The 27201-nt window shown below is 46.4% G+C and overlaps 1 protein-coding gene across 3 annotated transcripts in view; it reads left to right on the forward strand.

Annotated features, from left to right (window-relative positions):
- Positions 1-27201, forward strand: part of FTO (FTO alpha-ketoglutarate dependent dioxygenase) — a 1792536-nt gene that overhangs the window by 104349 nt on the left and 1660986 nt on the right. The window contains exon 1 of one of the 3 annotated variants that reach the window (XM_078668471.1): positions 10520-10582. The exons of the other annotated variants lie outside the window; for them this stretch is intronic. The gene's annotated coding sequence lies outside the window, so the exon portion shown is untranslated. Of the gene's footprint in view, positions 1-10519; positions 10583-27201 lie in introns of those variants that run through there. 3 annotated transcript variants of the gene reach the window in all.

The following is a 27201-nucleotide window of genomic DNA, read 5'->3' on the forward strand; positions in this document are numbered from 1 at the left end:
ATTCACTTTGTGAGCAAACAGACCACCTGTTATCAGCTCGCCAGAATGAGGAGTAGGCTTTAACCTCTTCCACGCTCGTGACAGAACCGTTCTGTCATGAGCCACGGGTGGGCTGTGCTGGTGACGGAGCGGTTCCGTCACGGCCCTGCCGCCGCGCCTGCGCGGCGCGAATTCCGCCTCTGCGCTAACGTTCTGAAGAACGGGCGGGGCCATGACGGAACCGTTCAGTCACAAGCACAGCTCACCCGCGTGCCGTGACGGAGCGGTTCCGTCACAAGCACGGAACCGCCGCGCAGCCGCGCCACCCCCTTAGCGCTGCGGCGGAATAGCCGCCGCAGCGAAGGGTTAAAATAGCTGGTCCTGATTAAATAAGGCTCTCATAGCTAGTGGATTTTTCCAGCCCTGCTTATTATGCAATCTCAACTTGTAGTTTTTTAATGATTGGCTGACTGTATTAATGATGATCTGACTTGACATCCCTTTTGTGGTGTTTTTCCGTTTATGGATATGTGAAACAATCAAGATTTCACGTTCGGGTGATTATTTGTCTGCGTTCCTTGAATCTATGCACGCTTCCTGTCATCTTTGTTGTGATATTGTTTTGTAGGTATGTTTTTCCCAAATGACATCTTGTTCGTGTTGTTTTTATGTGTGCCAGTCAGCCTTTCTTTGTTAAATTAAATTTTCTAAGATCTTGTTTGCCCGATCGCTAACTGTTGAGCAAAACCTGATTTATCCTGTAGCTCATGGGTGGCTTGGGTCGAGGGGTGCGTTGAGCTTTTGTACCCTTTTCGATCACTCTGCCAGATATTTATTAAGCTTCTCATCTCTTCGTTTTTCACAAGGCCCTCTTCCTCCAATGACCATTCCTTTCACCAGCTTGCTATTTTATGGTGGTCAATGAATGGTTATGCGTCTCATAGCTAGGACTGCCCGTAGCTCTGCAAATCGTCTTTGCATTTTAACGTTTTTTAGGTCTTAGCTAGACAGCACATGCGCTGTCTATTCAAGACAGGTTTTTAACGGTTAGTGGATGGCTTCAAAGGCACTGTCAATTATTTTCTTGCTGCTCAGCTCTGTAGTGGCCACTTCCCTCTTCTTGCATGTAACCCTCACCTAGAGCATGGCCCAAGTACATATGTCCTTTCAATGCTCGCACTTTTGGAAGCAATTTTTTTCATTTTTTTGAGCCAATCTATAGAGTGCATCTTTTGTAGCTGGCCCTGTCATCTGCTCCGTTTAGTTGTCCCTGTTTGCTTGTTCCCCCTCCCTCCCATTGCTGTGCCCTCACACAGCCCAATAAATGTTCAGGCCTTAGTGCTTATGCCTTAGTCTAGTCCTCTGACTTTTGTTTTTGTTTTAGCTTTTATTTAGCGCAAACTCGCCCATTAGGTGTTGGAGTGCTTTACACAAGCACCCATTAATTTTGTGTTGGCATAGGAAGATTACGTGGTTTGCCCAGAATCACAGGATATTAGGCCGGCGCCGAAGCACAAACTTGGTTCCCCAGTTCCACGGTCTGCAGAGCTAGCCATTAGGCCACTGCCTCTCTCTGTGTCAACTACACATGTTAGATTGAATCGTTCCAGTCCTCTCTTTACTTGATCTTTTTTTAAGAGTAATTTCCCTAGTCTTAGCGCACTTCCAGAAACACCAAATACAATTTGACTGGTTGCACCTTTAACCATACCAACATTGCAAAGAAGGTGTGAATGTGCCCTAGCTGTGCCATCCTTTGAGGGGCACCGGTCCGACTTGTGACTGACTTTTTACAATAGCTAGTCTGACAAATAAAAACTGGCAAGGCATCATGCGCGACTGACTACCATACCCAGATAGTATTTCCTAGTCAGATAGCAAGTTTTTTTACTCAAAATCTGTAAATTGAAATTTGTCAAAGGTAAAGCACATTCGCGGTGTAGACAAAAAAGCACCAATTAGCATACACATACCATTGGCAGCACTTACAGAAATAGGATTTTTCTCCCTTTTCCCAGTAAAAATATTGAAACTGTCTCAGACAAGAGGGTATAGAAAAGACTGTGGGCATACCAGTGCACTCCTAGATAGAAGGCGGTGACATCCCAGGAGAGGGGCATGATTCCTTGGTCCAGTGCCATTTTATGCTTGGTCGTAAAGCCCAACCCTAGAACTAATGGGGCCGGGGGGGGCGAGAATGGAGAGGAAGAGAACCATGGAAGGTCGAGACGTCTCCAACCAAATGTTCTTGGTATTGGGGGCGCGATAGATAGTCTTGATTCTGTGAGCTCCTCGTTACAGGCACTCGGGAGGGGGGGAAGGGTGCTACCACCTACTCGGGCTAGTCAAACAGGTGAAGGGCACAAAGCCTGGGAGGTTGGAAGCATAGGAATTCTAGGGAGGACAGACATTCAGTGAGGGATGACCATAGACGCAGGAACTTTTTTATCTGTATGAGACAATTTATGTGTTTTATGCTCCATTGCAATGGTGTGCCAAAGCTGTGTAAACCAAGACGCAACCGGGGAGCGGAGGAAGACTTCCAAGCTCATGCTGTTAGCTGCTTGGCTGCGCCAGTCATGTGGCGCATGAGATACCAGTCTGCGTGGGTCATTGCTTTTAGTGTTGTGGTATGCAACCCTAGGATAATTGTGTGGTAGTCTGCTGGGATGGGGTAACCCACAGCACCCTTTATATGGCTTAAAATCTCCTTCCAAAAGAAGGTAAGTATCGGGCAAGCCCACCATATGTGATGACAGTCACCTACCTGTTTCCCACAGCACCAGCAGGATGGTAGAGGCTGTGGGATATATAGAGTGTAGGCAGGCTGGGGTGTAGTACCATTGGAGCTTACCTTGTAAGCTACCTCGTACTGGGGGACGCTTTTTTGTATTCGTGGAATTTCCCTCCATTGTTGTTCCCACTGTGGGTGATGCCAGGAGTGCTGTCAGTGGCCCATTTCCACTTGTAGGGTGTAGCAGGGTAAGAGACGTGATTGTTGGAGGACATCGTATGTCTTTGCCACCAGGCTATGAGTTCCTTCGAAGCTGTGCACTAGAGTTTCAAAAGGGACGAGTGAGCGATGGCTGCTAGAGAATTGGGAGGGTGGTGAGCCCAATACCGTAACTGAAAGTACTGGTGGCAGGTGTAGTCAGGAAGACCAAATTCAGTTTTGCACATGTCAAAAGGTTTAATAGTCTTTCCCTGAAATAAGTCCTGAAGAATAGTACATTCACTCTTCACCATTCTAGGAAAAAGTCTCAGGGGAGAGCGGGAGAGAAAATGGGGTTGTGCACAATGGGGGTGTTTGGTGATGGGAATGTGGTCAGACCCCTCCCAATAGCTAGCCTGTCCCATATCTTCAGCACTGTGTATGTCTGGGTAGCTATGTAAGCGCTGCGGGGATGAAGTTGCTTCGAGAGCCAGGCAAGGTCCTAGAGTGGGCAATGAACAGCCCTATCCATGTGTACTCAGAGTTTTTCACTCTCACGTGTTACCCATTCAGAGATGTAATGTAGATGTGCAGCCCAGTAGTAGTCCCGGAGTTTGGGACAGGCAAACCCTCCCCGCTTTCATCAGAGCATAAGGAGTGCCATGGAGATGCGAGGATGTTTCCCCTTTCAGATAGAGGCGCAGAGGTCCCCCTGCAGTCATTTGTCTTCGGAGGGGATGGGGGTATGTAGCGACTGGAAAAGATATAGGGGCCTGGGGAGGATGTTCATTTTCACCACATTGATTCTGACCAACCACAAGATTTGGAGTGGTTTCCAGCGGCGGAGGTCTTCAAGTATCGCTTTGCATTAGCGTGACCACTTTACCCGCATCCTTGTGGCTAGAGTGTTTTTGATAATGAGACCTAAGTAATGGCTGGAGTGGGAAGACCACTGAAAAGGGGTGAGTGCCTGTAAGCGGTGAAGGTGTTGTTGCAGGAGGGTAAGGTTAAGTGCTTTTGACTTGGCCAGGTTGGTCTTATACCCTGATACCTGCTCGTAGGCTTGAAGGGCCTGAACCACTGAAGGGAGAAAGGTACCTGGCTCCATAAGTGCCAGGAGAAGGTCATCCGCATACAGGAGCACTTTATGATCTTGTCTCCCAAAGGGGATGCTCTTGAAATCAAAGGATTACCGGAAGTGGTGAGTGAGGGGTTCCACCACAAGGGCGAACAGCCGGGGGAGGGGGGGCAATCCTGCAGAGTGCTCTGTGACAGTGGAAAGGAGCGAGTCAACTGACTGTTAACACAAATGGAGGTGGTAGGCGCCAAATAGGAAACCATGATCCTCCTAACCATTACAGGGCCCAGACCAATTTTCTGCAGAATCACCCATAAAAAGGCACAACTCACCCTTTGGAAAGCCTCCTCGGCATCGATAGAGAGCAAAAGGGCGGCGACGGCATGTCTGTGAGCTTTCGCAACAAGATGGGCGAGGCAGCGGATGTTGTCCGAGCCCTGTCTGTGCTGTATGAAGCCGACTTGGTTGGAGTTGATTAAGTAGGGGAATAGAGCTTCCGGCGGTGGGCCAGCATTTTGGTATAGAGTTATCAGTTTTGAGCAGGGCTATCAGATAATAAGAGAAGCAGACTGTCGGGTCTTTTCCAGTCTTGGGGATGAGTGTGATCCTGCGTTATACATGGTAGGTGTAAGGCCCATTGCGTAGGCGAATGACTTATAGAGCTTGAGCAAGTGGTCTTGAAGTTGTGGCAGACATGCCTGTTCGTACTTTAGCGATGTGGCACCTCGTGGGTTGTTGACACAATCTACAGGCCAGGAGGGTACCCATCTTGTCACCCCACTCATAGTACAATTGGTTGAGAGCTAGAAGGGAGCTCTACGCTTTTTAACCATGTGTGCCTCCCAAGCCTTGGCTAGAGAGAGAGAGAGAGAGAGAGAGAGAGAGCGAGAGAGAGAGAGAGAGGACATCACTCCACGGATTGTGACCTTAAACACATCCCAGAGAGTGTGGGGAGAAAGTGCCGGGAAGGGAGTTAAGTGTAAAGTATTTGGTGATGGTGTCTTTTATCGCTGCCTTATCTACCATGTCTTGCGGAGTTGAAGGGGGGGTGTGGCTGGAGCTCGTGACCTACCCGCCTGTGGTGTCCTCATAAGCTCCACTTGTGTGTGGTCCGATATGGAGTTGTCGTAAATGTGTGCTGATGTTAGATTTTCAGCAGGGAGAAAGTGACAAACCAGTAGTTGATGCTTGAATAAGACGGGTGCATGTGTGAGTAAAAGGAGTAATCCTTCGAGTGTGGTAGCAGATTTCGCCAGGCATCGACCAAACCTGCGTCTGAAAGATTCTTCTTAAGTACTCCGGACATAGCTCCCATACCCTGACCATGTATTGTGTTTCTGTCCAGATCAAGGTCCCAGACCAGATTGAAATCACTGCCCACAATGATGTAGCCCTGGACTGATCTCAGTTGCTTCGTAAGTGTCTGTCTTAGGAATACGCCTTGCACTTGGTTCGGAGCATAGAGGTTGAGCAGTGTCAATGTATCTCTTTTCCTTTTGACCGTCAGGGTCCCTAATCTCTTTAGTGACTTTTGTATAAAAACCCTTCTACCAAAGGATGGTGATGCCAAACGTCTTCATGTCGGGCTTCTTGAGCCAGGTAATATTGATCTGACTGTCGTGGCTTGGTCCTGAGACCTCCATCACGCTTACCCTCCTTGGGTTCCCCGCAGCTCGACCTGCAAGTGACCGATTGTCACTTGTGCGTTTTACCTTTGACTGCAGTGATAAAGTTTTGAAGTATGTTTTGCTCTGTTCCAGTTACACTTCTCTGATTGACTTTGTTTTGCTGTCTAAATTTATATAAATAACTGCTTTATTTTTTATAAATTGGTGTCTGATTTCTTTTGAGTCTTGTCAATTACTTATCATCCAAGTTGGTACTCTGGAAAGCTTAACATATGTTCCTCTAGTAAAGCCTGACTGCTCTTTGCCACTCTACCAGGACTGAGCTAACGATTTATTATTGTGAATCCACGAACTATCTTTGGGGTATTTTCAGAGTATTGCATGGTACTCCATATTCCTACAAGACATTTGTTTAAATGGGAGGAATTTAAATGAAGGAACATGCTTCATAAATCATTATGTCGTAATTGGCTTTATTGAAAGTGAAAAAATCACATTAAGACTTAATGTTTCATAGAAATGTTTGAATTCACATTACATTTCCCTCAATTACACAATGACATCATTTTTTAGTTATAAATATGGCAGTGTCTACTGACCACTGGGAGCAAGAGGCCTGTTTGTAAATGCGCCACTTTGAAATTGAAGAAAATTAAAATGGTTAACTATTCAAGTACATTTTCTTCCATATAAAAGCATTTATAAACATCCTTTTGTTCTCATGCTCCAGTATTTAGTTGAAAAGGACTTTTATTTAAGGGTTAAGTACCTCAGTGCTTCAGTTATTCACTTCTGTGCCCCAATTTGGGTCATAAATCGGAGTCCAGCACTGCTCATTATTAGGCCCTGTTATCTGCAGCCTGCAGTAATGTAAAATAAATACAACTTTCACTTAACTTGACCCGGTGCTTATTTATAAATGAATTCAAGGCCGCAAAGTACTCTAAAGGTGTCTGCGAGCTACTGGTAGCTCGCAATCGGCCGGTTGGAGACATCTGATGTAGAGTTTAATGTTGTGCTCTGTTGTGACGCCAGGTCTGAGGAGTGTCATGTGCTAGCAGGAACTTGTATAGGGCAGATATTATCCCTTGAGTGCCTTTGAGTTTGGGGAAATATTGTTTCAAAGGATGTTTTGGCCCTGGTGGCTCCAGTTTGGATGGAAGGGTGTGTTATTCCATGCCGAAGTGGAGCGTCTCAGAATCAGGGAGTGCAAAAGACACTATGTATTTAAGAATTTTACAGCCCCCTACCCTCCATTTTTGATAGGCTTTAACCCTTCAGGCCCATGTAAAAGTTGAGTTGTTGTGCGTGGAGGTGTCAGGAAATGGGTAAGACACTAGGCTCCGCAACTCTACACCTCTATGCCATGTATTGAGGGTAGTGGATACTGGGGTACTCATGTATGCATTGGGTGGTCTGTGGCATTTGTCCAGCTACACCAGATCTCAGAGGGATCCCTGCAATATGGCGTGGTCCATTCACATCCAGTTATTTTCTGATTCCAAAGTGGACCATTTCACCACCACCAGCAGTTGGGCTGCTGTGTAATAATGGTGTATACTGGGAACAACCAGGCCGCCAAATTTCTGTAGCTGAGCCAGTAGCTTCTGGGAATTCTGGAGACCCTGGCTTTCCAAATAAGACATGAGCAGTCTCTGGTTACCTTTCAGATAGGCAGGCTCCAACCATATTGAGAGGGCCTGAAATAGGTAGAGAATGCGTGGGATTACATTCATTTTAAGTGAATTGATTCTACCTAGTGAGGACAGCATAACATTTTTCCAGGAGTGGGAGGGTCTTTCATAATAGCCGCCATCAGAGCGTGGTAGTTGGTGTGAAAGAGTTCTCTGGTCCTACATGTGAGGTGAACTCCCAAATATTTAATGGAGGACTTAGCCCAATGGCATGGGAATCACACTGTCATTCCGCCCTGCTCCTCTGTCCCCAGCGTCAGATTCAATATCTCAGATTTTTCTAAATTAATTTTATAGCCCGAGGCTTTCTCATAGGCCTGAAGTAAGTTTATAATCTGGAAGTGTATTGGTAGGGAGCCCAGTGTTAAGAATATATCGTCCACATAAAGAGAGAATCTAAACCTCCCGGTCTGAACGTAATCGCCGTCATGGATGATGATTGCCAAATCAAGCCTGCTAAGGGCGCTATAAAGAGAGCAAACATAAGTGAGGCAGTGGGCATCCCTATCTTGTGCCTCTGGAAAGGGAAAAGGGTGTCAAGAGGGAGCCATTCAGGGTGATCCTGGCTATGGGGGTACGCATAGCTCAAGAAAACCATCCTTATAAGCTTGGGACCCATTTTGTGGATTGTGAGACACAAGAAAGCTCAGTCCACTCTGTAAAAGGCCTTATCCAGGTCTTGTGAAAGAAAGATTACAGGGACAGGCATGAGAAAAGCATTCTCCATCAAGTGGGTAGCTGTTCCAATGTTGTCACGTGCTTCATAACCCATTGTGGTCTAGGTGTACCAGAATAAAAAGTATTTTGTTGAGGCAGGTGGCCCTGACCTTAGTAAAAGGTTTTGCATCTATGTTTAGGAGGACTATTGGATGATAAGACCGTCACTACTGCTTCCCCCATTGTTTCCGCGACAGCGCCCGAGGACACACAGTGATTACATCTAAAAAGGAGTAGTATTGTGCTGCAATAGGTGCATATACTGAGGCTAAAGTGATGGGTCTTTCCTCCAGTGCCCCCACCAATATAAGATATCTTCCGTCCATGTCATATTTGTGTGAGAGATGAATTCAGGGAAATTGCAACTCCCTGTTTGGTGGTTGCCGAGGAGTGGTAGGCTATGGTATGTGGTGAGTTTGAGCTTTCTGTGGTCTTTCTGCAGGAGATGAGTCTCATGAAGACAGATGGTATCTGGATTGGAATCCCAGAGGGTCCGCCATATGGTGCCTCATTCCTTGGGCAAGTTTAGTCCTCCATGTTAAGTGAGACTATCTAAAGCTTCATGGCATTGGAAAGGTGATCCTACGTGCGTTAAAAAGCATAACCGCAGTGGCAGGGCTTTGGTATGGTGGACACAGATTTGCTCCCTCCCTTCAACACCCCCAAACCAACAAATAAACCATAAACAAGAAAAACCCAAAAACTATGTAGCTAGGTGGGGAGGAATAGTCTTCCCTAGAGTCTGTGGACCAGGGCAACATATGTCCCCACCAGTACTCAAACAAGGACAAGGAAGTCCAACCTCCCCGGCAAGGTCTGCGCCCCCCATCAGACCTAGCCTGTCTAGGCATAGCTGGTCCGCTAGCGAGGAATACCTGTCTCTCCCACCTGCTCCCCGCAAGCCATGCCAATGATGCAGTCAAAAAGATTCTGTGTCTATGTAGCAAGCTTAACGTCGAAGGGGCGGATAAGTCTGCCTGTCATAGAGGGGCCAAATCTCCATATGTCACAATGTAAGAAGTTGGGAATGACAGGATCACAGGTAATGCCATATACATTCAGTGGTATTGTCAGGAATCAAGGTTCATAGTCACGCCAAAGCCGTTGTTGATTCCTCAGCCCACAAACCCAATGCTGCAGTCTGGCCTCTCATGCATGTCCGGGTTTCCAGCTCTGTCTTTGTGTACTAAGGATCCAACCATCAATGAGTTAGTCATGATGGCCCTTTGGCCAACGGTCTTTGCCAAGCCCTCGCTTGCGGCATTGTTGCCACGGGTCGCTCTCCCTCCGGGGGTTTCTATTAAGTTCTATGGTTAAGTGTCCCCTGAAAAGTCTCCTAATGGGAGCCCCAATTGGGCCTCCGTGACAGCGTGGATAGGTCCATCTGTAGCACATGACATCCTCCTGGAGCTTTGGAGTTATTGCGCACAATTCGGACCATCGCTGGAATGTAAACTTAGAGACTTCCTAGTAAATCGTATAGGAGTGATTTTGAAGGTTCACCTCTTTCACTTTCCTGGTGTGTTGCAGGATGTTGTCCTTTTCAGAGAAGTAGAGGAATTTAATGAGCACATTTCTCAGTCTGGCCCAGTTAATTGTCGATATGTACTTCGGGATGGTCATCACCCGGCAAAGAGGAAAGCATTCCCATCATGAAAGGTGCAAGATTGGCATCTGGAATCTCTTCGCCCACTTCGGTCCTATGGGGTCCTAGGGGTGGCAGGACAGTGTCCCCGATCCTAAAAAGTAATGTGCCTGGTGTGTGCAGCTGGCTCTTGTTTCTGCTTAGCTCATAAAGAGGGGTCCACCTCCCGTTGGATCACACAGTAAAGGTCGCCTGTTGAAGTAGCGTAAAGGTAAGTGGGCCCTCTAGAATGAGTGCCACCACACAGTTGCCACTGTTTGCCCCATTCTATGCAGAGCGTGTAGTGTTTAAAACAGCTTCATCAATCTCCAACGGCTGCCTGCATGCGGCCATTTTGGGCTCTCCAGTGTATGTTCACTTGGCCCTACTTCTCTCAAGATGGATTGACCTGTACTTAAAGCACCTAGGTGTCTCATCCGCTTGGGCCTGGGTTGCTAATCTGCCTACAGTCTGGGGAGCTCATAAGTACTGTTTCCGGCAAGAGCCAGCGCCTCTGCAGCTACAGCATGCCCATTTCTCCCTCCTCCACGTTCTCAGGCCTCTATGGCATTGGTCCTCTTCAGCTGCTCTGCAGTTGTCTCTGGTGTCATCCTGTGACGTGTGGCGTGCAGCAGGGTCGGGGGGAGAACCAACATTGACTCCCTGTTTTTTTGCTTCTTCTCTAGCTTCTTTGGTGCCTGGGCGGCACCACCTCCTCCCTACACGCTGAATCTAACTTGCGGTTCCTGGGCAAATAAGTCCGCCTCGTACTTCTGGGATGTTCCCCGTGGTCTTGCATTCCTTGTTAGCAGTGGATGGACTTGTAAAAAGGCGAAAACAACTCGACCTGCAGGAGCGACAGCAGCAGGATATGTCTTGCCCCTCTGCCATCTTGGCTAAATGGGCAGATGATCCAGAGAGGCAAATCTGGTATGTGTAGGGAACTTGCGTAACTGTTTTCCCCATTCCATCCCACACTTAACATACGTGTTTAGCATGTTGGGAGGTGGTTCTGTACCACTACTCCATCATAAGCTAGTTCTGTAATTTTATAATATTGTAAGAGTCCCGCAATTGTCCGCTTTTTCTATCTCTAACCATTGTACTGTATGTTGCACCTTGGTAGCCATTTAATACACTTCTTTAACTGGAAGTGCTAGACCACCCATTCTCCACTCTAATCTTAGAGTCTCGAGCTTAATTCTGCTGCGTTTTCCAGGCCGTTTCAATGGGATTACTAACGGATGTAAGATTTTGATGGTCTTCTACAGATTCGGCAAGAAGACCTGTAGAGAGCATAAGCATCGTGAGAGAAATCCCACCTTTGCTAGCAATACCCAGCTTATTGCAAACAGTGATAGTATTTTCAAAGCTTCTACTGAAGCTTTCAGTCTTGTTATATCTCTGTCTATATTTAGCCTGTCTATTTCCTTTGAACTGGGCCTTCCTTCTTTTGTTACACGCCTTTATCCATGCAGCGGATGCAATTTTGACATATACTTGCTTGTTTCGAGAGCCGATGATGACCAGTGAGACTTGATCTTTCAGATAGATTTGTTCATTGTCCGCATACATGGATGCTATGTAGCTGTAGCTCCTACTTTGATTCCCCCAGTGTTACAGTGCTATTATTCGATGGCATGCTAGTTACTCTACTTTGCATAAACTGTAGCAGGCATAAGGGGCGTTCCTGCCTTGCTCCTGTGTGCCCGAGACTATGCACCCATTAATTGTATAATGTTGTATGTGCTAATTATAATAATTTAACCCACTTGAGTATGAGATACCCATACCCATGTGCTCCAATACCTCCCACATGCATGTCCATCCTACAGTGTCAGACACTTTCTCTATTTCTAATAGTGTTTTCTTTATCGTGGTTAGTATAGAGCACGTATGTGAGTGAGATGCCAGTCTGTTCTCAAAGTGCTTCTTCGTGGTATAAAGCCACAGTGACCTTGATAACCTAGCTGCTCTAGCACATTTAATTGTCCTTTAGTCGGTACTTTGATTAATATTTTAATGTCAGCGACTGCACTTCCAAAAAGGACCGATAAATAGTTGTTGAAGCGGAAGGGCAGAGATTGGTGTCCAATGTGGATCAGGAGGGGATACCTTTTGGCTTTTACAGTTGTGTTGCAGTGCATCCCCCCCTTCCACTATTCCAGTGTGGTGAGGGCGCTTTGGGTGTGGCGGGTCAGATGTTGGGTGAAAGTGGTGGCTCACTCTGGGTATCTGTGAAGCATGCCTGTTGAGAGAACTGCTGGCTGGCTGTAGCAGTGCCATATGCCCAACATCATGGAAGGCATCCATCACAAGGATGACCAGAGGGATCCATGTGATTGCAGATAGGAGAGCTTCTCTGTCAGAGGAGAGTAGGACTGTTTGTGCTGCATATTCACCTGTGCCTGAAATACAAAGCCATGGCTGAAGAGAAAAAGGAAGACAGGTGACTAAACCCAAAAGCTGTTCCCAAAAGAACAAAAGATGGAGAAGATGGAAAAGATGGAGAAGCGACAAAGAAAACACTGGGAAGATTAAATCCTTTATAAATTGTGTTTGTGGAAACTGTAATAAAATTAGACTTCACTGTCGCTTGAAAATGGTGAAGAGTGAAAAACAACCTGGGGATTCTGGGGGTTTCCAACATTACTACAGAGCATGTATTGCAAGTAGTTAAAAATGTACTGTGACTTTTCTTTAGTTGAAGGAAGGAACCAGTAACTAGTGCGCACAGTTTGCCTACCAGTGTTAAGAATGGGAGAGCCAGCTGCTGGCAGTACAGTGCTGGTTTTCTTGTGTACACCTGAGTGGCTCCTAAAAGTCCTGCGGACCCTGTATCTGAAAAAAACACTATTGTGGGATGCTTACCGCCTCTTGCTCTTGTCTTCCCGGAGACCAGTCACTTGTATCAGAAAGCTCTGCTGGTGGTTGAGAGATTTTGATGTCAGAGTTATCCAAGTCTCAGCGATTTGGCTACTCAGTTTGAAAGTGGTGTGACAGGATGAAATATGTTTTCATCCAGGTTAAGACTACCAAAGCAGCATCTTCTAGAACGTGAATGGCCCTTAAAGCCAGGCCTCGCATTGAGTCTTACTAGCCATCTTTGTGTGCTGTGTATAATCTGTAAATGCCATTGAATGGTTATTCCCTTGGATTGATGCCCTCTAGATGGTCAACTGAGAATCTGTATTTGAGTCTTCACTTATTTGGTTAACACTTAAAACAAGCATTTGCAATGTAATAGGTCTCGCATTAGGAAAGTTTGTGCTATTGTTCTTGTAAATTACATTTTTTTTATTTATGTGTTGGTTTTGAAAATAGCTAAATTAATAGCTATGTCATTTACAATGCTGATAGTTATTACTTTCGCAAATGTGACACCTATGACCTGGGGTTGCGCTGAGTGATGCTGTGGTGGTGCTGAGTGGTGCTGTGGTGGTGCTGAGTGATAATGTGGTGGTGCTGAGTGGTGCTGGGGTGGTGCTGAGTGGTGCTGTGTTGGTGCTGAGTGGTGCTGTGTTGGTGCTGAGTGGTGCTGTGTTGGTGCGGAGTGGTGCTGTGGTGGTGGTGGTGAGTGGTGCTGTGGTGGTGGTGAGTGATAATGTGGTGGTGCGGAGTGATAATGTGGTGGTGCGGAGTGATAATGTGGTGGTGCGGAGTGATAATGTGGTGGTGCTGAGTGATAATGGGGTATCGCTGAGTGGTGCTGTGGTGGTGCTGAGTGATGCTGAGGTGATGCTGAGTGGTGATGTGGTGGTGCTGAGTGGTGCTGTGGTGGTGCTGAGTGGTGCTGTGGTGGTGCTGAGTGATGCTGTGGTGGTGCTCAGTGATGCTGTGGTGGTGCTGAGTGATGCTGTGGTGTTGCTGAGTGATGCTGTGGTGGTGCTGAGTGATGCTGTGGTGTTGCTGAGTGATGCTGTGGTGTTGCTGAGTGATGCTGTGGTGGCGCTGAGTGATGCTGGGGTGGCGCTGAGTGATGCTGGGGTGGCGCTGAGTGATGCTGGGGTGGCGCTGAGTGATGCTGGGGTGGCGCTGAGTGATGCTGGGGTGGCGCTGAGTGATGCTGGGGTGGCGCTGAGTGATGCTGGGGTGGCGCTGGGTGATGCTGGGGTGGTGCTGTGGTGGCGCTGGGTGGTGCTGTGGTGGTGCTGAGTGATAATGTGGTGGTGCTGAGTGATAATGTGGTGGTGCTGAGTGATAATGTGGTGGTGCTGAGTGATAATGTGGTGGTGCTGAGTGATAATGTGGTGGTGCTGAGTGATAATGTGGTGGTGCTGAGTGATAATGTGGTGGTGTTGAGTGATGCTGGGGTAGCGCTGAGTGATGATGTGGTGATGCAGAGGGCAGAAAGGCACAAAAAACTAGTCTAACAGAGGGCAGAAGGGCAGAAAAACAAGGGAAAAACGAGTCTAACAGAGGGCAGAAGGGCACAAAAAACTAGTCTAACGGGGGCAGAAAGGCACAAAAAACGAGTCTAACAGAGGGCAGAAAGGCACAAAAAACGAGTCTAACAGAGGGCAGAAAGGCACAAAAAACGAGTCTTTGATTTAAAAAAAAACTCAGCCATCAGACCAAACCACAAAATGTGCCTTCGACTAACATGACAGATGTAGTCTCGATTGACCTCTATCCTGAAATATCTAAGTGACCTATAATCAGTGTAGCTTCAGCGTCATCAAATCCTAAGACGTCACCAAGATAGCTTAAACCGAAGCCCAGAAAACCCATCACTGCTGTTGTAGCAGGCTCTTGCGCTGGCTTCACCACAGGAACTGGCCGCAGGATTTCTCACCTCTTCTGTTAGGAACCTCCATTAAGGATTAGACATCTCTGCTGCTGACGTGTCAGATCATCACCCGGGAGGAAGATGTACAAGCCTGACGTTTGTATACCCAAAAGTTCTTGTGAGTTTTCACAGATAGTCACGTAAGCATAGGGCAAATACCAGGTGAAGGAGAGTGCATTTCTGAAGATCTTCTCCAAGTACTTGGGGACAAAAGCGGCAGGCTCACAGTCTCGACACATGCAAAACACAGAGGCACAAAGGCACACAGGAATAAACTACTTGGCTGCACTGAAGCTGCATGGGACGCTCTGTTACAGCGGTCGCAGGAAGCGGGCATTACTGCAGAGATCTGTGGTAAACCCGCAGGCCGCTGGTTGTAACCCATGAACCAGACATGGCTGCAAGCGCTGCCGTGGGGAATTGTGTAAGGCGCCAAGACGGCACGAGTTTACTTTGTGTGTCTGTTCACTAGCAGAAATACTACTGTGCTGCACGCTGTAAAAATGAGCAAACATGTTTGCTTTATGTTTATTGTATGCATGTGAGTGGCTGCACACTCCTGAATCCAGCTCGGGGGGCTCCCACCAAGCAAGTAATGTGGCGGGAGGGGTGAGGAACAGGGCAGGAGCACCGGCCACAAGGGGGAGTGGGAGGGGCTGAGATGCCTCATGGCTCCACGGAAACCAGGAACAACGTACTATAAAAAGCAGAACAATGTCTAATTAAACTCCGGTGAAAAAATGGGCATGGTTAGAAACAAAAGGACTCCTATTAAACAAGCCTGGAGTGCTGCGGGAATGAAGGAGCGCAGTAGCAGCAGAATGCCGAACTTAAGTTACATTTTGATAAGAGCGTCTCTGTCGCACGGCCTGGCGGCCGTGAAAGTGAAAGTACGGCCGGCCGGCCATGGGCAGTGAATAATTAGGGGAGGAGAAATGCCTGAGGCAGAGCGCACGCTGGGGGATGCCTGTGGGAGGGAGGCAGATGGCTTTGATGTGCACTCGCTTTTCACGGGCACTGCATGGAATCGCCCGATGGTTAAGCTCTGGTTAAGCCCCAATATCTCCCTCAAGCTCAATGCGCAAGCGCATTGACAGGCGAGACCTAAAAAGGTAGATTGTGTTTTCTCTAAAGTGTCCGAGGCTGCTATAGTGTACAAATGTTGGCACACAGCTGCTGTTTTTATTCTTGTGTTTGGGTATTAAGAAATGGTTTTAAAAAATTGTAATGCCAGCCTTTATTCTAGACAGTGGTCGTTATGACTTAACACTCTTGTGGTTGTTTGGGCTTTGTTTGTGGTCTTTTAGGGCTTTGTAATCTATTATGACTTCTCGTATAGTATGAAGTAGCATTCCTTTCTCCTGTGCCTCAATATATACCTCTAGCAACATTTTCTTTAATTGTCTTGAGTATGTTTGTTAGTGCTCTATGGGAAAGCCTTCATTGCTAGTGGACTACCCTGGTTTCATTTCCTATATGGCACTTACCCCTCTCGTGAGAGTGACGTATCCAGCATCTTGCTTTGATCTAGTGTAAGTCGTCTTCGGTAAAGTCTTTCAGGTTTTGCATATACATGCCTGACATTTATTGCGCTTGCTTGTTCATAGAGCTTTTCTAGATGCGTCTGGAATGCTTGATTAATGCCAATTTAGGTAGTTATGCGTTTGTCCTCTTGGTGTAGAAAAGCTGTGTATTTTTTTGTTTTACCTTTAAGAGCCATATCAGCAGTATTCATGTTTTATCTAACCATCGGCGTAGTTTACGTAGTAGTGCTACGCGTAGCTACGTGAAGTGCACTACGCACGCTACGCGAACTGCGTAGTGCGGTAGGGAAAATGCTGTGATTGCACAGTGCCTGATGCTTGTCCGTACTGTGCAATCATTGCAAACGGCTTCTTGCACAGTGCAAGCTGTCATTTTCTGCCTCTCGAGTAGATTTGTACTCGAGCGGCAGCTTTCTCAATGCGGACTGGTAGTTTCTCATTGTGATCGATCGCGAGCATACGCCACCGCTCACAATGAGGAACCTGACCTCCCCGCTTCGAGAATCTTGCTGGGAGGTTTATTTTCCACGCTCGCGATCAGCAACTTGATGTTGCTGATCGCGAACGAGGAAAAAGTCTTGCCGGGTTGTTGATTTTGCTCGCTCGTGGTCACCAACTTGACGTTGAGGACCGCGAGCAAGCAAAAAATGCCTGCTACGCGACGCTTTTTTGCACTGTGCTATGTGCAATTCGCGTAGCGCAAACTACGCATGCTCCGCGAGCGTAGCGTAGTACTACGCCCAGTGTTAGTTTTATCTACTTACTTGTATAATATTTCTGGAAGTGGTGGTGTGTTTGTTGACATCTTCCATGCATCCGTCATCTCTTGCTTGAAGTGTACCCTTACGGCTGTAGGTTTCAAGTCTTGTCATATTGTTCTCCTGTTCTGTCGGTGTATTTTCTAGCTGCAGTCAGGTTCCTTATATTTTATCCGTACATTCTCAATGTATTACCACCTTTAGTGCCTCCCATTCTGTCCTTTTACTGTTGGTGCTGCTCCAGTTGGTTTCAAAGTATCATGTGAAGGTGTGTCTCATCAAACTTTCAAAGACCTTTTCTTACAATACTTACAATTCAGGCTTCCATGTCAATGTTCTAGTTCTGAAACCTACATATATGGCAAGCACTAGAGTCATCTGACAGGAATCCAGCTGGATATCCTACCTTGTATTTGTGATGGTGTTTAACCTGGTCTGCTGCAAGTATCACATGTTAGTACATTGCAAGAGCAGTCCCTGTCAGGTGTTGTGCTCCATATACTTTAGTCCGGTTCTTTTCATTATTTGTTAAATCATTCACTATTGGTGGTTTGGTGGCATCTCTAGGGGTGCTTCTGTCCTTTTGGCCATCCAGCATAGTTAAATTACCTATTGTATTAGTTCAGCTTTTACATATGGGGTCAACACTCCTAATATGTTCTTAAAGAACATTTTGTCATCTATATTGGCGTCATAGATGTTGGCGAGACATATGTCTTGTCCATCTAGTGCACCTTATACAAGCTGGTATTCACCCTCAGGATTTCCTGCTTCCACCCTGGCCACTACTTCCCATACCTAACTGGAGTAGAACCCTGCAGATATTTGCCATCTCAATTTGTTCTTTGGTTCTGTTATTTCTTCCGTGGATAGATGTTTCTTGGCACGTTGTGACTTCTATGTTAAATCTTTGGAGGAGGGAGAGAATTCTGTATCTCTTTGTGTATTTATTAAGACCCCCTTACTCTCAAGGTAATTTAATTTCCAATAAGGTTTCTGTGTGACTGTTTTCTCTCTCCTGTTGTCTATTGTTCACACACCTTGCTCTACATTTGTCTATCTTTGAATCTGTCAGCTCTGTGTGTTTGCATTTATTAACCACATACAGATAGGAGTAGGGTCAAAGGGAATTTTTAAGACCATGCCCAGGTTAATATCCCCAAATACTCAAATTTTACCACAAAGCAAACCCGGGGGTCTACACCAGAGTCCAAACGGTACTCAGACTTGTGAAAAGACTATAGCATCACCAAAGGTATGCCACAACAGCTATACAGTCTCAATAACCTATAGTAGTGATCAACACACATTGTCACCAGCGGGAGTTGGCGAGACCCACAGTCCAGAGATGGATTCCCATCAAAATCTTGAAAGTGATCGTATTATCATCTGGTCATCCCAAGGTGAGGGAAGGTCATCTCTGAGGAATCGAGACTGAACCAGCATTCACCAAGTAGGACGGGGTATTTTACCCACAATCGCAAGTAGACCATACATGTTACCACTTAAGTGGGAAAATGCAGTGCGAAGTGAAAGTGATTAAAAAGGAATAGAGAACCAGCATCAAACCAACTTTAATAAATGTTGGTCTCTTTCGAGTTAAAACCAGAACAGCGCAAGAATATGCAGGTTAACAAATATCTGCAAAGGGGCCAACATGTTTCTACCTAAACGGGGGAACAACCTCCCTTGGTGTTCTTCAGGGCCCCTGTTCTATAATATCAATGCGACTGCAGCTAAGTGTTACACCATGAGAACCATAAGTGATAAATGTGCCTAAATCAAAAACAAAAAGGATATGCGTATCTATTCCTCCATGTCAAATGGCATGTTGCTCACCTACAATACATAAAACATAAAACAATGCTGGTGTCAGTGTGTTGATCCTGATAGTAGATTAAATAATACTTATAACAAATGAAGTATTGTATGGACTCACCCATAATGACAGGGGATTAAGCCTCACCTCACCTGGACCTGTCTCAGGAGAAAGGGGGCCACGCACTGTAAAGACAAGTAGGGATGCTTAATGTAGAGGCGGGCATCGAATTTTGCATCCTGCGCCCACAATCTATCACCGTCTAGTATACTTGACCTCCAGCTCTCAATAATTCCCTGCCTCTCCCTACTCCCCAGAATAGCTCAACCCACCTAGCAGCTCGGTGGCCAGACTTGTACTGCAGCAATCAAGTCTTACTCGACTTCAACAGTGTGCTAAAACTGTTAAATAGACAATAGGTCAGACTTACTCCCCAGAATAGTTCAACCCACCTAACAGCTCGGTGGTCAAACTTATCCTGCAGCCATCAAGTCTTACTCGACTAAACTGAAGCAGTGTTCTTAATCTAAACAAAAGATCAGGCTTAGGCTATCCTTGTACTAACTGTAATAAATGGACATTGCCCCTTACCTGTCCGTCGTTGCCTCGTGTCTTTCCTGATTCAGGGGGAGGCAACGCGGCGAGAATGGGGAGCTCTTAAATACACTCCTACAAACTTCCCCTCGCAAGCAGATACTGGCGTCTTCTCGCGTGATCTCCAAAGGAACTACTACAGTCTCACATAATGGCCGATATTGTAGTTCCATCTGGCGGTTCATTTAACATGTCCTAATGCTCTTCGGCGAAGCATGCCGCATATATGCCTTGTCTCCCCGCTTGCTGGTAGCTAGGTAAAGATCGTACCGAAACCCGGGAGTTACTCGCAGGCATGCTATCGTCGGGGGACTACAAAATGACGTCATGGCGGCCGGGATTGCAGTCCCGAGCTCGCGTAGTCTCTCGGGGGCGTGCTCTTGTTTGCGTGCTCTCGTAAGTAGAACTACACAGTGACTTCACGCGGTCCGGAGTGGTAGTCCCCGGTCCAATGTCAAGTCATTTGGTGATTCTAAAGAGCCAATTAAATAAGGATGGTAAGACTTGATTGTAAAAGAATCAGTTCCAGAATTCCTGCGTGTGGTGATTATAATATGTAAGGATCCCTCATAATGAAAGTGGCTCATAGGATTTCCAGCCATCCCCTTCCTTGCCATATATGAATTATTACAATACTTTGCTAGAGGTTGCTTATAATTCATATTCAGTTCCGCTCAATTAGCCTGCGGACCGCTATTATCAGGTACGGGAACAGTCAAGCTTCCAAATAAAGGGCTCAGTAAAGATCTATTGGAAACCCTCCTTGAGGAGCGATTCAGAAACCACTGGTCCTCCACCAGGAAGAGGCCGAGGGCGCACTAATCGCTATAACAACTACAGAGGGCAACAATATCAACAGCCGCAACCACGGTGGCCCCCGGGACCATGGGGTCCGCCCGGAAATTTTCAATATCCTCCTCAGCCACCCATGGCACCCTTTGGTGGCTACCAAAACTATGGAGGTTTGTCGCCTTTTTTAGGGTTTGGCCCCCGAAGGTCGCAAGGAAAAAGGCGGAACAACCAGATGCAAGTACATTGGGAAACAGATCAAACAGGACCACATACAGGGACACGCAGCCAGACGCGAGGGTCCTCCCTCGAATAACCGACCACACGGAACCCAGTCTGGTGGTGAACCTCAGCAACAAAACTTTGTCCACCGATCAAGAGATGGTGCTCAATAAAGGCTTGGGTATGTCATTACCAACTTTGGTGACCCTTTCAAGCTACAGGTCGAATTAGCCCAATTTTTCAGGAAATTACGCCTACATCATTTTTTCAAAGACAGACCCTCCAATGAGAGAGAACCACTTGATGCCAACACGGGACTGAGAATTAAATCCACCTTTTCTCCTCCGGTACATTCGGTTCCTCCTCAAGTGGCTACATTTGAGCAAGCAGTCAAAGATGATGTGGATAGAATGTGGAAGACCAGGACTGCCACATATAAGAATTTATCTAAGATCGAGGAACAAGCCTTGGAATCCTTGTCTCGTGACTCTCTCATCACTATCAATCCCGCAGACAAGGGGGGTTCGATAGTGATTCAAGATACCGAGGTCTATCGAGGGGAATGTATCCGTCAACTGGGTGACATCAAGTCCTATGTTCCTCTTACCATTGATCCCACGGAGAGATTGACAGCAGAGATCGCGAATCTGGTGGAGGAAGCATTATGCGAAGGCTAGATAACCGCCCTTGAGGCACAGTTTTTACACGCTTCCGACCCCACAGTGCCTTACTTCTACACTCTGCCCAAAGTCCACAAGACACAAAGGCCCCCTCCGGGTCGACCTATCATTTCTGGCCTAGGCTCTTTCTTAGAGCCACTTTTGGCGTTTGTGGACTTTTTCCTCAGACCCCTTGTGCAGACGATGCCGACGTACCTTAAGGACACTAATGACGTCCTTAGAGTGGTCCCTGAGATCGATTTCAATCCAGACACAGACATGCTAGTCTCGTTTGACGTCGAGTCCTTATACACGCCCATACCCCAGGATGAGACTCTCGAGACCATCACGTCCATCCTGGAGAATACTGACATGGATTCCATCACGCCAGTTCCTTTCATCATGGCACTCGCTAGGATAGCGATGAAGGAGAACTTTTTCATGTTCGAGAAGACTATTTACCTTCAGGTGTCAGGGACCAGCATGGGGAGCATTTTTGCTCCCAGTCTGGCGAATTTATACGTCCATACTTTTGAACAGGAGCACATCTCAATACTGATAATCCTTATTTTCCACACATCAAATGGTGGAAGCGCTACATTGATGATATCCTCGTGGTGTGGTGAGGTGATGCGGAATCCTTATCATCATTCCACCTTTGGTTAAACACACGCAATCAATTTTTGAAGTTTACTGTGGAGAGCAGTAGAGAGAGGATCTCCTTTTTGGACTTATCAATTTTTGTTACACCCACCGGTCTCCAAACTGAACTCTACAAGAAACCGATGGCAAGGAACTCTCTCCTGCTATACGAGAGTCAACATCCTAAGGCCCTGAGGGAGAATCTTCCATTTGGACAATTCTTGAGAGTCCTACGGAATTGTTCTACCCAGGCACTGTTTGATAAGCATGCCGCCAGTTTGTCTAGTCAACTACAAGCGAGGCACTACCCTAAAAGACTAATCAAACGCTGCATGAAAAGAGCAGCCAATAGTCATCGTGAATCGCTGTTGGAGGTCAGGGACCCCAAGGCCCCTTTAGCACGTCTGACGTTTGTAAGTACCTTCAATATGAGATCGAATGAGGTCCAACGTATTGTACGCCGACACTGGCGAGTTCTTAATTGCGGAAACAACAACATTGAACCACCTCTTTTTGCTTTTAAAAGATCGAGCAATCTGTGGGATCGATTGATTCACACGAGACCCAAAGAAACTCCTAAAAGACCCTTAGGAACGTTATGGGATTCAGCTCCCGTGACAGGACACCACCCTTGTGGTAATTGTTCCGTTTGCCCACAGACTTCCAAGGTCACAGAGATAGACATAGGCACGAATCGCCCTTGGATTTTGAGACAGTTTTCGAACTGTAATAGTTCCCACGTCGTCTATTTACTGACCTGCCCCTGTTCTGCAAAATACATAGGGATGACGACTAGGAAAGTACGAACAAGAATGCAGGAGCACAAGAGTGCCTTCCGTTGTAAGAAGAATATTTCTAAGTTGACTAAGCACTATCTTGACCACAATCATAGTGAGTCCGATTTTCACTGGTCGGTCCTGGACAAACCACATATACCATCACACATTAAAGATCCATTTAAATTTCTATTTAATATAGAACAAAAATGGATCTATAAGATGTCCACAGATGTTCGTGGTCTGAATGACGACATTCCGTGGTCGGCCTTCTGAATCAAGATGGAGGGTCTGTAAAAGGGTCCGCAGATGGTCTAGCGAACACAAGGAGGGTTTCCAATGCACCTTTATGAATCAATAGATCTTTACTGAGCCCTTTATTTGGAAGCTTGACTGTTCCCTGACCTGATAATAGCGGTCCGCAGGCTAATTGAGCGGAACTGAATATGAATTATAAGCAACCTCTAGCAAAGTATTGTAATAATTCATATATGGCAAGGAAGGGGATGGCTGGAAATCCTATGAGCCACTTTCATTATGAGGGATCCTTACATATTATAATCACCACACGCAGGGATTCTGGAACTGATTCTTTTACAATCAAGTCTTACCATCCTTATTTAATTGGCTCTTTAGAATCACCAAATGACTTGACATTGGACCGGGGACTACCACTCCGGACCGTGTGAAGTCACTGTGTAGTTCTACTTACGAGAGCACGCAAACAAGAGCACGCCCCCGAGAGACTACGCGAGCTCGGGACTGCAATCCCGGCCGCCATGACGTCATTTTGTAGTCCCCCGACGATAGCATGCCTGCGAGTTACTCCCGGGTTTTGGTACGATCTTTACCTAGCTACCAGCAAGCGGGGAGACAAGACTAATATGCGGCATGCTTCGCCGAAGAGCGTTAGGACATGTTAAATGAACCGCCAGATGGAACTACAATATTGGCCATTATGTGAGACTGTAGTAGTTCCTTTGGAGATCACGCGAGAAGACACCAGTATCTGCTTGCGAGGGGAAGTTTGTAGGAGTGTATTTAAGAGCTCCCCATTCTCGCCGCGTTGCCTCCCCCTGAATCAGGAAAGACACGAGGCAACGACGGACAGGTAAGGGGCTATGTCCATTTATTACAGTTAGTACAAGGATAGCCTAAGCCTGATCTTTTGTTTAGATTAAGAACACTGCTTCAGTTTAGTCGAGTAAGACTTGATGGCTGCAGGATACGTTTGACCACCGAGCTGTTAGGTGGGTTGAACTATTCTGGGGAGTAAGTCTGACCTATTGTCTATTTAACAGTTTTAGCACACTGTTGAAGTCGAGTAAGACTTGATTGCTGCAGTACAAGTCTGGCCACCGAGCTGCTAGGTGGGTTGAGCTATTCTGGGGAGTAGGGAGAGGCAGGGAATTATTGAGAGCTGGAGGTCAAGTATACTAGAGGGTGATAGATTGTGGGCGCAGGATGCAAAATTCGATGCCCGCCTCTACATTAAGCATCCCTACTTGTCTTTACAGTGCGTGGCCCCCTTTCTCCTGAGACAGGTCCAGGTGAGGTGAGGATTTATCCCCTGTCATTATGGGTGAGTCCATACAATACTTCATTTGTTATAAGTATTATTTAATCTACTATCCGGATCAACACACTGACACCAGCATTGTTTTATGTTTTATGTATTGTAGGTGTGCAACATGCCATTTGACATGGAGGAATAGATACACATATCCTTTTTGTTTTTGATTTAGGCACATTTATCACTTATGGTTCTCATGGTGTAACACTTAGCTGCAGTCGCATTGATATTATAGAACAGGGGCCCTGAAGAACACCAAGGGAGGTTGTTCCCCCGTTTAGGTAGAAACATGTTGGCCCCTTTGCAGATATTTGTTAACCTGCATATTCTTGCGCTGTTCTGGTTTTAACTCGAAAGAGACCAACATTTATTAAAGTTGGTTTGATGCTGGTTCTCTATTCCTTTTTAATCACTTTCACTTCACTTTGCACTGCATTTTCCCACTTAAGTGGTAACACGTATGGTCTACTTGCGATTGTGGGTAAAATACCCCGTCCTACTTGGTGAATGCTGGTTCAGTCTCGATTCCTCAGAGATGACCTTCCCTCACCTTGGGATGACCAGATGATAATACGATCACTTTCAAGATTTTGATGGGAATCCATCTCTGGACTGTGGGTCTCGCCTACTCCCGCTGGTGACAATGTGTGTTGATCACTACTATAGGTTATTGAGACTGTATAGCTGTTGTGGCATACCTTTGGTGATGCTATAGTCTTTTCACAAGTCTGAGTAATGTTTGCATTTATTGTTAACTTTATCTGTGCGAAACAACAATTCAAACACAACATGACTTTCACCTCTGCCACCCTGTCTCTGCCCTATTGGCGTTCGTGTTCTGCTACCCTTTTTGATAATACTTTAAACCATGTTTAACTCCTATAACACAATTATATTGTTTTCCATTTATGTATGTCTGTTTCGGAGGACTGCTCTTAAGTCTGCGATGGCTCCACCCCAAATGGGAGGCCAGAAAATGCTAAACCAAGATGAGTCACTTACCCACCCCTACCAACCGTCTTCCGTTACAGTTCTGTAGTTGTGTATCATCGCCGGTTTCATTTCTGTAACTTTTCCCATCGTGCTGCCTTTTTTCTTTTTTAAGTATCACTTGCCTGTGCACTCCTGTGTATCTGTTGCCCTCTTTACAACTGTGTTTTCAGTGTTTTCTAGCTTTTGTTTTACATATTAGTTATAGAACTGTGCATCTTGTGTGGTTAACATTTGTTTTCAGGTTGATTTCTAAGGTCAGCACATTTCTGTTAGCCAATTCTCAACATGAACATTTAGGCATAATCAGTTTCTTTCCCCAGGTACGTTTGTGTACATTATTGTGTTCTGTGAGTTCCAGGTTTGTTTCTCAGTTTCAGTCTTCATGTCTATCCTCTAATTTCCAGGTTGCATGTGTCCTGGGATACTGTCTGCTGTTTTCAGAGTTGCCTTCTGTCACAGTAATTTCTTCTCCAATCGTGTCATCTTCTTGCACTATTATTTTACATTTCACTGATGCTGGGCTCTGTTGTTTGATGCATAGGGGGGCAATGGGGAGGATCCAGTGGAACGGTCCTGTGGTACGGTTTTTTTAGGTCTCGCCTGAGCCAGTGCATGCGCTGGTCTGGCGAGACATTTAGTAAGTGGGCTTTTAAAAGTCCGACCACAGCTTTTGCTGGCCTCAAGCTTGCAGTTACACGCACGTGCATGCGCACAGCTGCCATCTGCTCGTCATGGCTCATTAACTAACTCTACACACACCACCCAACCCCCCTCTCTTCCTCATTAAGCATGCTCTTCCCCCTCCCTCACCACAGAGCGCGTCTCGTGGCCGTGAGTCCAGGACTTCCCTGCTCGAATCTCCGCACGAGGCGTCTTGCATTTCCTCTGTTTATTTCTAGTAAACTTGTATTTTTGACAGAGTGCTCATTGCAATCCCCTCTGCCAAAAAGCATGCATCTCAGAAACACTTCCCAGACCCCTACCTCTTCTTTCACTCATATTGGTTTGCCCACATGACATACCTGTGTTCCCTTTTGCTCGCCCCTCGCTTACCATCGTTTATATAGTTTCTCCCGCCCTCCTGTTTTCTCAGCTCATGAAGGTGCCTTCCTTTGCTGACTCGCTTTTTAATTCTCGACTCCGTCCCTTCTCCCGCACCTGTCAGATGTCACAACCCATACACTGCTCTTTTTTCCCCCACCTTCTTCTACTCTGGCACGCGGGCAGGATGGCCTTTGTTGACTGGGAACCAAAAAGCAATTGGCAGCGAGTGTTTTTCTACCGCAGGTTTTTCTACACCTCTCATCCTCGCCGGTTGCTCCATATCTACCCATGTGCGGGAACGGGATGGGATACCCGGCTTTTCCCTTGCAAACCCTGGCTTCTAGCCAATCAGCGCTTTGTTTACAATATGTGATTGACGGGTGGACTCGGAGGGCAGCCATCCAATAGCAAGGCTTTTCTTCAGAAGGGTGAGGCGGAGACAGCAGCCCATGAGATTTAATCCTTGCATGAATGCATCGTTGTAGCTCAGGGTATGTTCCTCTGGTAATTTACTAAACGTGTTATAAATCAAAGTATCAGATAACGAGTCATTTTTTGTTATAAATCAAGCTAAGATTTCAGTGCTGCATACCCGCAGCGGCAAATACAGACATTCTGTGTTTATTGTGATTCGAGTATTTTTTGCGTTTATCATGTTCACTGGCATTCAATTTCTAGCATGTAGCTTGCAGGTTACACATAGATCTCAGAAATACATGCATCAACTAAGTGATGTATGTTTTCAGTTATACAGTCAACTGTGTTACCAGCTACAAGTATACTACCCAGCAAAGCTACTTGTGGGAAGTGTCTTGACACCCACTCATTCTTGTAGCGTATCCCTTTTGTGTGAGCTCAATGAGGGAGATGTTTACATTCGAGAGGTGCTATTTGGTTTTAGACTTATTTTTAGGTCTCGCTGCGAAAAGCGCACTCTCGCTGAGAGCCTATAGCTGTCGGTTCAGCCGACTTCAGCCGACAAGGACTGGAGACAGGAGCTGGCCAAGGGCACCACGCGCAGCATTGAAACAGCATGGCAGAGTCATGGCAGAGTCGGATTACGACGCGCGCCTTAGGATTTGGTCGCGCGCGTGAGCTTCTTAAGTTTCGGTTTCGTTTTTACCTCGGAGACCCGGTGTGAAGAGCAGGGTAGCGGGGAGTTGGGGACGAGCGTCGGCGCCCGTGGAGGAACCACGACGAGCAGCAACGGAGGCGGAGGAAGGGGTAATGCTTGTTTTACTAGGAACTGCAAACGATGCCCTGGCTCTTATCATTTCCGGGCTCCCCCTGGACTCCATTTGTGAATTAAGATGTGAGGTTGATGGAATTTCATTGTCCCGAATAAGG

This window comes from Lissotriton helveticus, chromosome 12 (assembly GCF_964261635.1).
Source record: "Lissotriton helveticus chromosome 12, aLisHel1.1, whole genome shotgun sequence".
NCBI lineage: Eukaryota > Metazoa > Chordata > Amphibia > Caudata > Salamandridae > Lissotriton > Lissotriton helveticus.